Below are 11,128 nucleotides of genomic sequence, written 5' to 3'. Positions count from 1 at the left end.
CACTTTCTCTATAAAGTATTTCGACCCTACGATTGCCTCGGTTGCACGAAATCTTTACAGGGATAAGACAAGAACGCAATCAGTGTTTTTGGCAATGAAATCACTGATCAAATTGTTAGAGAGTATGTGTGTGTTTCCTGTTTTTTTTTTCAAATGAAAGCAAAAACATATTCCTATATTTATAGGAAGCGAAAAGGTGCGAGTGAAAGTACGCAACCTTTCAACCAAAGGATGTAACCCTTCAACGAAAAGACGCAACTTTTCGTTCACACCTAATGGAAAATGGTGGAATTTTAAACATTTTCAATACCACAATTTCCATAACAGTATCAAGTTAACTCTTACGGGCGTGTACTCCACACTCTCCAAACCCGTTATAAGTATAACTTGAATACCTTTGCTTTCAAGTAAATCCCAATTAACTAAAATGATTGTTGATAACACTAAAATCACCAACAAATCCCCCCCATTTTAGTGTAATCCTTGATTTACTAAAATAATACAAACAAACAGAACAAACCAATGCATAAATGGAAATGTTCATGAAGAATTGAATTTCCACTTAGTATAGTATTTACGAGAATTCGAAAATCAGGGTGTTCACGAAGAATTGAACCCTTCAATTCATATGAAAACTATAAAATACTATACACATTAGTTTCTTACATATCTCTAAGACAATCTTGACACTATTATAAGCCATGTGTCCCAATCCTTCAGTGAACATATTGGCAGCTAAGTCCAAAGCTCCATTGAAGCGGCAAAACTTCATGTTCACATAGGTAGCTCTTTTAGTCTTGCACCCGCATTTGCAATTTTTCAAAAGAACTATTAAGAAGTTAAACTTCAACCTAACTCCACTTACGGGTCTAAACACATACTTTGGGATCAGAATATTTATGTGTTTCAATCTTCAGAAAGAAAGCTTACCTCATTGAATTCAGCTCCTAGCGTTGTACTAGAAGGGAATTGGGCGTCTCACTTTGGAAGATCTGGTTGGACTTCAATCCCACATCATTAGCCGACTTGTGCGCACTTAAGTCTTCGGCTAATTGTTTTGTCAAGTGTTTTTGCCAAATTTTTGTTGTGGCCCAACAAAATCCGCATACATCACTTCATTCGTGATCACCTCACGAAACACAATTTGTCTAAGGCATAGTTGTCTAGACTTTCACTTGTTCAAATACATGCCTTAGTCAAATGACACCCCATAACTAGGGATCACTATGAACTTTAGTCTTATTCATTTTGACTTCAATCAATTTCCTTTTCCAACCCTTTTATCCAAGCAATTATCAAATTCTTATTTTACCATCAGAAACACGAGTGTACTCAAAGTTAATTGATTGATCAGTCATTCACATGCCCACTTTCCATAACTCACCAATGTAAACCTATAATATGTACACCCTTGATAATGTATCCTCATTATCCTTATGCACACAATTATTACCATTACATTGGATGTAAAGATTAAAATTAAAATTATAAACAAATCTTAGTCAATCCACTTCTAAAATCAAGAAGTAATGACAACAAGTTTATAATATAAATAATCTCAACTTCAACCTTTTGATCCAAGATACCTCATCTATACCAATTGTAAAATCCAACAACTAGTAGATGTATCACCTTCTTGATCAAAAGTAATCTCAATACATTCTTAATATGCTTTAAGGATTCACATTGTGAAATAAACCATAAACAATGGCCTACTTTTACAAGTATAAAAATACTTAAATCACATCACAATAAATTATCCTAGACATTGCTTGATCTTTCAAACGTCATGCTATATTGGTCACTTGATGTAGTCAGATACATCCTACCACCGATTGTCAAAGCATATCGGTATTTGAAACAATTAAGCAACATCTATTCCTCCTTCCATATTAAACTATATTTGTTTTACTAATTTGTACTATTTTGATAGTTCATCAAGTGGTTTGTGGACATAACTCAAGGATAACCACCAATGAGTTGTTAGTTAATGGTGTAAAACCATCAATTGAATAATACATCAGATATTCCATGCTCTTTCACAGTCAGATGGCATACATGCAACAATGTAAGTTTTTCAACAAACAATCAGCATAGCCACTTTACCACCATACACATACAATACATGCGCATGCATATTCTTTATCTATATGATACTGTACAACTTAACCGTCGTGTATTATCCAAATTAAATTATTAACACCAAGAACAAAATGAACCTCTTATTTGTTTTGCCGTATACACAAAACAGCCACCAAATCAAAATCGCGTATTTCTTTTCCAGAAATCAACCGTTATTACCCGCCAATATCAACAATTAGCCACCGATTTTGAATAACGGTTACAACATATGATAATAAAAATTGGTGAATTTGTTTTGACAAATAATCATGAGATCTTTGATAAATTAATCATGGACGCTACGACTTTCAGTTATTCAAATACCAACCGGATGATATAAAGGATTCATTCATGATGGTCAAAATAATTTATATCGTGCTTCAAATCATTTAATTCACTGAAAATCCATGTTTGCAAACGTTTGTTATTGCAACAAAAAATTCCATTCAAGTAATGCTGCCAATTCGATAAAACGTTTAAGTAACGTTTCAAAAGGAATTCTTCCTTTCATATGTTACACGATATATACATCTATAGCATATATACATACGATCAATCGGCCTAACCTTGCATTACTTATAACTTTCTTTGAATTATTATAGTAGCATAACAACTTTCACTGATTGATCCATTGTGATTTTACAAAAGGCCACAACCTCCTTGTAAGCATACATGCATTAGTACACGTGTACACCAAACACACAATATTTTTATTTAATATCCATTCCAACAAATAATTATTTAGTACAGTATATAATTAAATCGGAACATGAATCAGTTACATTAGTCATACTAATATTCATGGAACCAGTGAACCAATGAAAGCACACAATCAAAGTAAAAAAGAAAAAAAAAACTTGTTTAAAGTTAAATCAGAAATATGTACCGTACACCATTGATGTGTGAAGGAAATTTTCAAATATAACCACCAATATCAATTTGGCTGATCATCAATAAAGTATATGTGATCCCACACATGCACATCCAGAACCACGAATCATTATATTTGATTTGCGATCGTTAAACCTTTGCATGTACTTGATCGATATCCAATCTTGAACCAAAATCCCATATCATTTTCATAAAATATTCCGTGATTATTTTCACCAACATATTCTGACTTTTCCACGGTTCATCCAAGGATTATCCATCCGTAAATACTTTATAGATTTGTTAAATTTTGGTGTGAATTGACTGCCGGATTCGTTCTTGAATCGTGTGTTCACTTTCTCTATAAAGTATTTCGACCCTACGATTGCCTCGGTTGCACGAAATCTTTACAGGGATAAGACAAGAACGCAATCAGTGTTTTTGGCAATGAAATCACTGATCAAATTGTTAGAGAGTATGTGTGTGTTTCCTGTTTTTTTTTTCAAATGAAAGCAAAAACATATTCCTATATTTATAGGAAGCGAAAAGGTGCGAGTGAAAGTACGCAACCTTTCAACCAAAGGATGTAACCCTTCAACGAAAAGACGCAACTTTTCGTTCACACCTAATGGAAAATGGTGGAATTTTAAACATTTTCAATACCACAATTTCCATAACAGTATCAAGTTAACTCTTACGGGCGTGTACTCCACACTCTCCAAACCCGTTATAAGTATAACTTGAATACCTTTGCTTTCAAGTAAATCCCAATTAACTAAAATGATTGTTGATAACACTAAAATCACCAACATTAAATGGGTTGAATTAGACACTTCCTTCACTTAATCACACTTGCTTCACACTAGGGTTTCAAACTAGACTTGAGAGAAATGTCTAGAAGCTTGAAGATAACAAAATGGAGTTTCCAGGTTGTTTACCTGCTTAAAACCCGTTCCCCTTTTTTTATATACATACTTACACCTTTAGTCCTCCTATTTGCAAACTTGTCAAAAACTGCCCAAAACAAAAAAAATTAGAACGGGATGTTACATAAATGGACGGGATCGTACACAATTAGTCAAGTTTTTCCTAAAGGTACGATTAAATTTTTTGGAGGTGACGAGGTAAAGTTTAAATTGAATGGACATTGTGTGAAGAGGTACTTCGCGGGGCCACAACCGGTTGAGGAGGATGTTGCCCTCAATTTTGGCCCAAAGGTAAGTTGAAGTTATGCAGTCGGGTGAGCGACTCGGTAATCTTTTCTCATCATGTTGTATACTTTTGTAAAATGTTAGTTTAGTTTATTTTCTATTTTGTTTTGTCATTTGTGTGGGGTATTTTGAAACAGGTTGGCTGAATCAGTATTCATGCGGCGCAACCCTGCTGGGAAACGCCGCTTGCGTCGTATTTTTGTGAAATAGACGTCGCTTGGTAACCAAGCGCCGCGTAGTTATGGTAACAGAAAGTTATTGAAGCGGTCCATGCGCAGCATGAGACCCCATGCGCCGCCTAGTATCTGATGTTTTTACCGCCTAGTATCTGATGTTTTTATTTAGATCTCGCATGACCAATATCCCATGGACCGCATGGAATTTTCCATGCGCCGCATGCGCGTCCGGGTTGCTAGGGGTATTTAAACCCAAAATTTTACCCAAAACCGCACAACTCTCATCCAAGCGCCGTATCACTTCCAAAAACCCTAAAATAAAAAAAATTTCTTCATTCAATTCACTAATCTACAAGTCTTTTACAAGGATGTCATGAAATAGAAGAGGGGTATGCAATTTGTTCTTTCTAATTTCAAAGATTTGTGTATTTTTCATCTATTTTTCTTTAGAACTTGTTTTCATAAATTGTTGTTTGATGATGTGAACTGGAACAAGTGTGGAGTTGTTTTGTGTATGTTAGGGTTAAGCATCGATCTATGGTTAATTGTGTTAAATTTGTGCTTATTGTGTTGCTAAGATAGTGATTTGGGGTTTGAAACTCGTCATGAAGGTTGCTATCAAATGACCGATGCGCTGCATGCCTTGTAGGCAGGAGTCGCATCCTGTGCTTTGAACAGAAGCGCCGATTGGTTAGCCCAATGCGGCGCATGACCTGCTGGGTCAAAATGTATGTACTGGTTAAGTGCTTGATCTAGCTATGCTTTTAAGCGATTTATTTTGTCATTAGCCTTTGTTATAACATGTTTGAATAAGAGATTCATTGTTATAAACATGTTTGAATGATTTATTTATTCATTTGTTAATTGTTCAAGAACATAGCTAGGTATTTGATGATGGTCATTTGATTTTGCTATGCCTTAACGTTGTTAATGGTTTGGCTGGATGGTTTTTGCTTTTGGTTTTGTAGTGAAGACGTTCGAGAGGTGGTGACGGTTCAACCAGCAAAGAGGTTGTACCAATTAACATGGACCACACACTACCGCATCCAAGCGAATGGCTTACCATTAAACCCACACATCCGGATTATAATAGGTTAAGTTCCAACATTGCAAGGTTATTGGGTAAGCCGATGGCACCTCCAAGATTCGTGGATTGGAAATTTTTAATGAAGCGGGTGAACTTGAAAACTTTAAGGTATTTCTGAGCCATGATTTTACTTCGGCAACTACTACTACAACCTACACTTTGAGCGATTGGGAAGTGTTATTTGGTATACAAGACATGTTATATCATCAATTGTGCGTGGAATTCTTTGCTTCGGTACGTTTAAATCAGAATGTGTGTTCAGTTTCATCTAATGAGTTTCTTACATTTAGTATAGATGCGGTTTAGCGTAATATGAGCATTATTGATTTAGCTCAAGCTTTGGAGTTGTATTCGAACTTGTCGACTGGTGTGTTGAAAGAGTACCTTACTTCTATCCGTGGGAACACTCCACAAATGGAGGGAATGGATTATCCAGGTATTTGGAATCAAATTGGTTTGGGTGCGTACAACCCAAGCGTGAACACATACAGGTTGTTAAGACAGGGTTGTGATCGTACTCTGCAAAGAATTATCTCCAACACCTGGTTTATTTACATGATTCGAAATCAGATGGGGGTCAACATTCTGCTTAGAATGGGTCAATATTTTGTTACTGCAGGAAGGGCCATGAAAGAAAGTAATCGGTTGGTAGTTGGTCAACACGTGACCAAAATTGCAAAGTTTTTTTAATATCAGTTTGGTTAGTTTGCCTCAAACGGTTGAGAAAATGAAGTCTTTGAACCGCGCCTTCTATGGCAATGCTCAAGTATTTTTGTATGATGTTGAGGGTTGTTTTCGTAGGTTCGGCCAGACTCCATTTGAGGATGTAGTGGAGGACGATGCTCCGAATGTGAATGCTCTGAATGAGAATGCTACAGATGTTGGTGATGAGGGTACTGGGCAGATCAGAGTGTTAGTGGTGGGCGTGTTCCTAGGCACCAGCCCGAGGTTGGTCAGAGTTCGAGCAGTGCCACCGTTTATGAGGATTTACGATCGATGATGTCGAGGATGGACATTCGGGAGGACAGGTTCTAGACAGAAGTTGGTGAGTTTATGTCATGTGGATGTGTTCGGTTGACGTCGTTGGATAGGAGAATGGGAAACATGGAACGAGTGGTTACAGGTAGAGGCCAGCTGAGGCCTGAGCAGTTTCTCATTCGTCCTCATCCTCAGGAGCCTTATGAGTATCATCACGAGTACATGTGGGGGCCGTTTTAGTAGGCCATTTATTTGTGTTAATGGTTATTCAGTGGTTGTTTCTTAAACAATTTTATCTTTTATCGTATGCTTGAACACGGTTTGTAATAATTTTAATACTTTTTGGTTTGTGTGAGATGACGGAGGGAGCACAGTTTGTTGCACTGCCATCTTGTGGCTACATTCGTAATTTAGGATTTTATTATTATGCTATTTTTCTTTCGTTTTTCTTTTTATTTTTAAGTTGAGTCTGTATATAGACGATATGTTGACTCTGGGAGTAAATTCAGCACCAAAATTCCATTCGTCACCCCAGATGTGGGTACGAAAAAACGTGTACACTTGAGGTTTGTTGGTCATTTTAACAGGAAAAGATGTATTTTTGAGGTAAATTTTTAAATTTTGCTTTACTTTTTGCCTAGTAGGAAGGTATGTAAAGGATAAGGGAAAATGCGTGTGTGAGTTAATCTTTTTATTTTTACACCATTTTAAGACAGTCTACCAGGTCGTTAGTACTCGGAATAGAGTATTAGCATTCCATTTAGTTACCCTTAGAAGCCTTAGCCTTTAGATTAAACCATATGAAACCTAATTCTCATTCCTACCTTTATTTTTGGTTATTGATATCGAATTTTAATTGTACCTTATCTTGTTTAGATTTAGTAATGTTAGGTGACAATGCAACTCATCTATACATAGAATAATTGGTTTGAATTAGAATTTCAAATATAATTGGCTATCATATTTTTAGTGTTTGTGGCTTTTCACTTAGTTTAACTCATAGTGTTTTCCTAGGTTTCACATTGGATTCCACGAATTACTCATTAGTATTAAGATGCAATTATAACTGTAACTAATACAACACGTGTAGAAGTTATTCTTTCCTTTGCAAAGGTCTAAAAGAATTACTTTTATGTCACAAATTCATCCATTTCATTATTATGAGAAACATCCGAGAGCAAGTTAAAAAAAAGTTTAAAGAAGTAGTCTCTGAGATTTGGGCTATTAGATCCTTTGGGGTGCTAGATCACCTAGCCACCTAAAACCTTTTTCCAGTTTGGGATTGGTTGGTCGAATGTTCGCTACATGGATCGATGAAGTTATTGTTTTAACGCAAGGGAAATAGAAATAGATGCCAAAATGTAACATCCCGTTTTCTCGTGCACGTTTAAAGGTACACTCTCAATCAATTGTACGTTAATAACTTGTTCGTATGTGGGTAAATAAGCTAAAGTGTTAGTTACGTGTACGTGAATATGTACATATACATACATACATATATATATATATATATATATATATATATATATATATATATATATATATATATATATATATATATATATATATATATGTACATGTATGAATGCGTGCGCGAACGTGTTATGTGTTGTGTCACGTGGGTGTTTAGTCGTGTGAGACTTAAGGGTGAGGTTTAGTCGTGAAATACGAAGGTTGATGGGGTGTATTTGTTGTTTGAACCTTGATTCATGTTTAAGTGCCGAAGTGACCAGGAACAACCTATTGTCGCGCCGCGAGAAATGGCGCCGCGACGCGACATAGAAAGCAAATCAGGGTCAGAACTTGATTTAACAGGTGTTGTTTTTCCTTCGTTGGGTCGCGCCGCGACAAATGGGCCGCGCTGCGGCAGACCTGCAGCTTTGACTCGGAATTTTGATTAAATTAAATAAAGTTTAGGGGTATTTTGGTCTTTTTACGTGTAAATCTGATTGGAGAGCTTTAATATCAGCCACTTATCCCTTTTCTCATTTTCTTTTCTAATTTCTTTCTTCAATTACTCCCAAAACTTAAAACCCACATAGTTTAATCTCAAGATTTGGAGAGGAGGTTTTGTGAATTATCCCTAATAGCAAGAATTAAAGTTGTTCATCTTGTCTCTAGCTACACACTCATAGTTTCGGTAAGTCTCAACTCTAAGTTTTGAGTTTTATGTTGTTTGAGCTAGGGTTTGGTTCATATAGGGTTTGTATGACCCATTTGAGGGTTAAATGGGTGGATTTGGGTTGGATTGTTGAAAGGAAACTCTAGATAGCTATTATAAGGAGTTTGGCCTTGTGATTTGAGGTTGTATGTATTAAATGAGGTTGTTGGTCATCAATGCTCATTTAATTGGTTGAAAGAGTTTTGATGAGTTAAGCTTGACTCGATTTTGAGTCAAAGTGTTAAAATGGGTCAAAATGGGTAATGTTGTCCTAGTTTGGGCATGATGGGTTTAAAAGACCCTAATTTATGTTAGTTGATGTTTATAGACCCTAACCTCTAGCATTTAGCGATTTATGACGAGGCATGGCCTTTAATGGGCGGATTTTGGTGTAGTTGGGTCATTAATGCTCAAGGGTTAGAGATTGGCATTCAGTTCGTATAGATTGTATGTTAATAAATGTGTAATGTATTAGGTACATTACATTGAAGTTGCGAGCTTACTTCCTAGTTCAACGGAGACGAAAAGGTGAGTGGAGTAATTATACGTATGTGTATATGATGTGTTTATTTGTGGGTGTTATGGTATGAACCATCGAGCCGGTAGTGCCATAACATGTGTGTGAATAGATGTGAACCACGATCCGGTAGCATCGAGTGTGAACCATGAGCCGGTAGCACTATAAAAATAGATGTGAACCACGAGCCGGTAGCATCGAGTGTGAACCACGAGCCGGTAGCACTATAAACAAAGTGTGAACCACGAGCCGGTAGCACTATAAACGAGTATGACTCAATTGCGTATGGTGTGAACCACGATCCGGTAACAACATGGCGTTATGGTTAACCATTTTGAGATTTGTTGATGGTATAGCATATTATATATATATTGTGTTGGGTATATGCTAATGCGGTTTGTGATTATGGTATGACTTGTTAGTATTATGTTTATGTTGACATGCTATTTGAGTTACAAGTTCGTGCGAGGTATATTGAGGTTGTGATTGCAAATAGATGGGTTATATATATGTATGTGTAATTATTGCACTCACTAAGCATTAGCTTACCCCTCTCGTTGTTTATCTTTTTAGATGCAGGTTTGGACCGAGGCAAGGGGGTCGTTGGGCATTGAGTGTCCTTGATGACGATAGTTTGGAGCTTTTTGGAAGTTGGCCTAGTTTTGGGTAGTTTAGTCCCAAACCATGCTCGGGATGTCGTTTGGTTTATAAACTATCAATTGTATGGGTCAAACTTGTATTAAACTTTATTCGTGGCCTTTGTGCCTTTTGTAAACACTTAACTATTGTATGTTAAAATGGAACTCATGAATGAGTTACCGATTTTATTTGGCGCGAAATTTGTGTTGTACAAAAAAAAAAAAATTTGTCGTGTGGATTAAGGGTTGGGTTGTTACAAGTGGTATCATAGCATGGTCTAAGGGATTTAGGCGACTTGAGATAGGTGCCTTGACTTAGACTTTTGTGTGTATGCGCTTTTATGCGGGACTTGTAGGACTTCGGGTCGGATCGGGTGTTGTTAGTGCTAGGTTTATGTGATTTAACCTTGCGCTACTTGTTTTGTGTTGTAGTTAGAATTCATCAAGCGAGATAGACGTTGTACTAACGAGTTAATGCGACGTGCTCGCGTAGCAATGACTAGCTACCATTGCTACGAGTGCAAATCGTGTCAAACAAGCGATGTACGACGATTGTTGAGCAAGATGGGGTGGTATGGAGTATATGTGTATATATGTGTCGTGTCTTTCGTTTCGTCATTTAATCTATTTCGTTTTATAGAATGAAGACGAGAAACGGTCCCGATAATGATAACGGAAGTACAAGCGAGGACGCCGAGTTTTCGGCAAAAGTTGAGGCCGTCTTTAAGAAGTTAAAAGCGGATTTTCTTACGGACGTCCGAAAGGTCTTCCAAGATTCGGTCGATGGTCAAGTGACCGATTTGATAAATGAACGAATGAAGGCCACTATCGAAGAGGCCCTTGATGCTAGAAATATCTATCATCGTGGTGAAGGAGGTGAGGGAAGGCGAGACTTCCACTACAAGAATTTCAAGGATGCTCAACCCCCGATGTTTAATGGGGTGCGGGATCCCTTGAAAAGTACATGTTGGATCTCCGATATTGAGGGAGCTTTCCGTATCGCGGAATGTCCTCCCGAAAAGAAGACGAGGTACGGCTCTAGCATGTTACACGAAGAAGCTAAGTTGTGGTGGGACGATAAAATCAACTTGTATGGGGAAGAACAATGTATGGACTTGACGTGGGAAGAGTTTAAGAAAGAGTTTTTCAAAGAATACCGAACTTCTTCCGATCTCGATAGAATCCGGGACGAGTTGCACCATTTGCAACAAGGTTCCATGGATTTGGTTACCCTCAAGTCTACATTCTTGGCAAAGACTCGTTTTTGCCCGGAATATGTTGGTGATGATCATAAGCTCATGAAGGATTTCTACCGTACTTTGAATGATGAGTACAAGGGAAAGATTAGTCGGGGTATGGCCAAGACTTT

This window comes from Rutidosis leptorrhynchoides, chromosome 7 (assembly GCF_046630445.1).
Source record: "Rutidosis leptorrhynchoides isolate AG116_Rl617_1_P2 chromosome 7, CSIRO_AGI_Rlap_v1, whole genome shotgun sequence".
NCBI lineage: Eukaryota > Viridiplantae > Streptophyta > Magnoliopsida > Asterales > Asteraceae > Rutidosis > Rutidosis leptorrhynchoides.
This window is presented reverse-complemented; position numbering follows the sequence as displayed.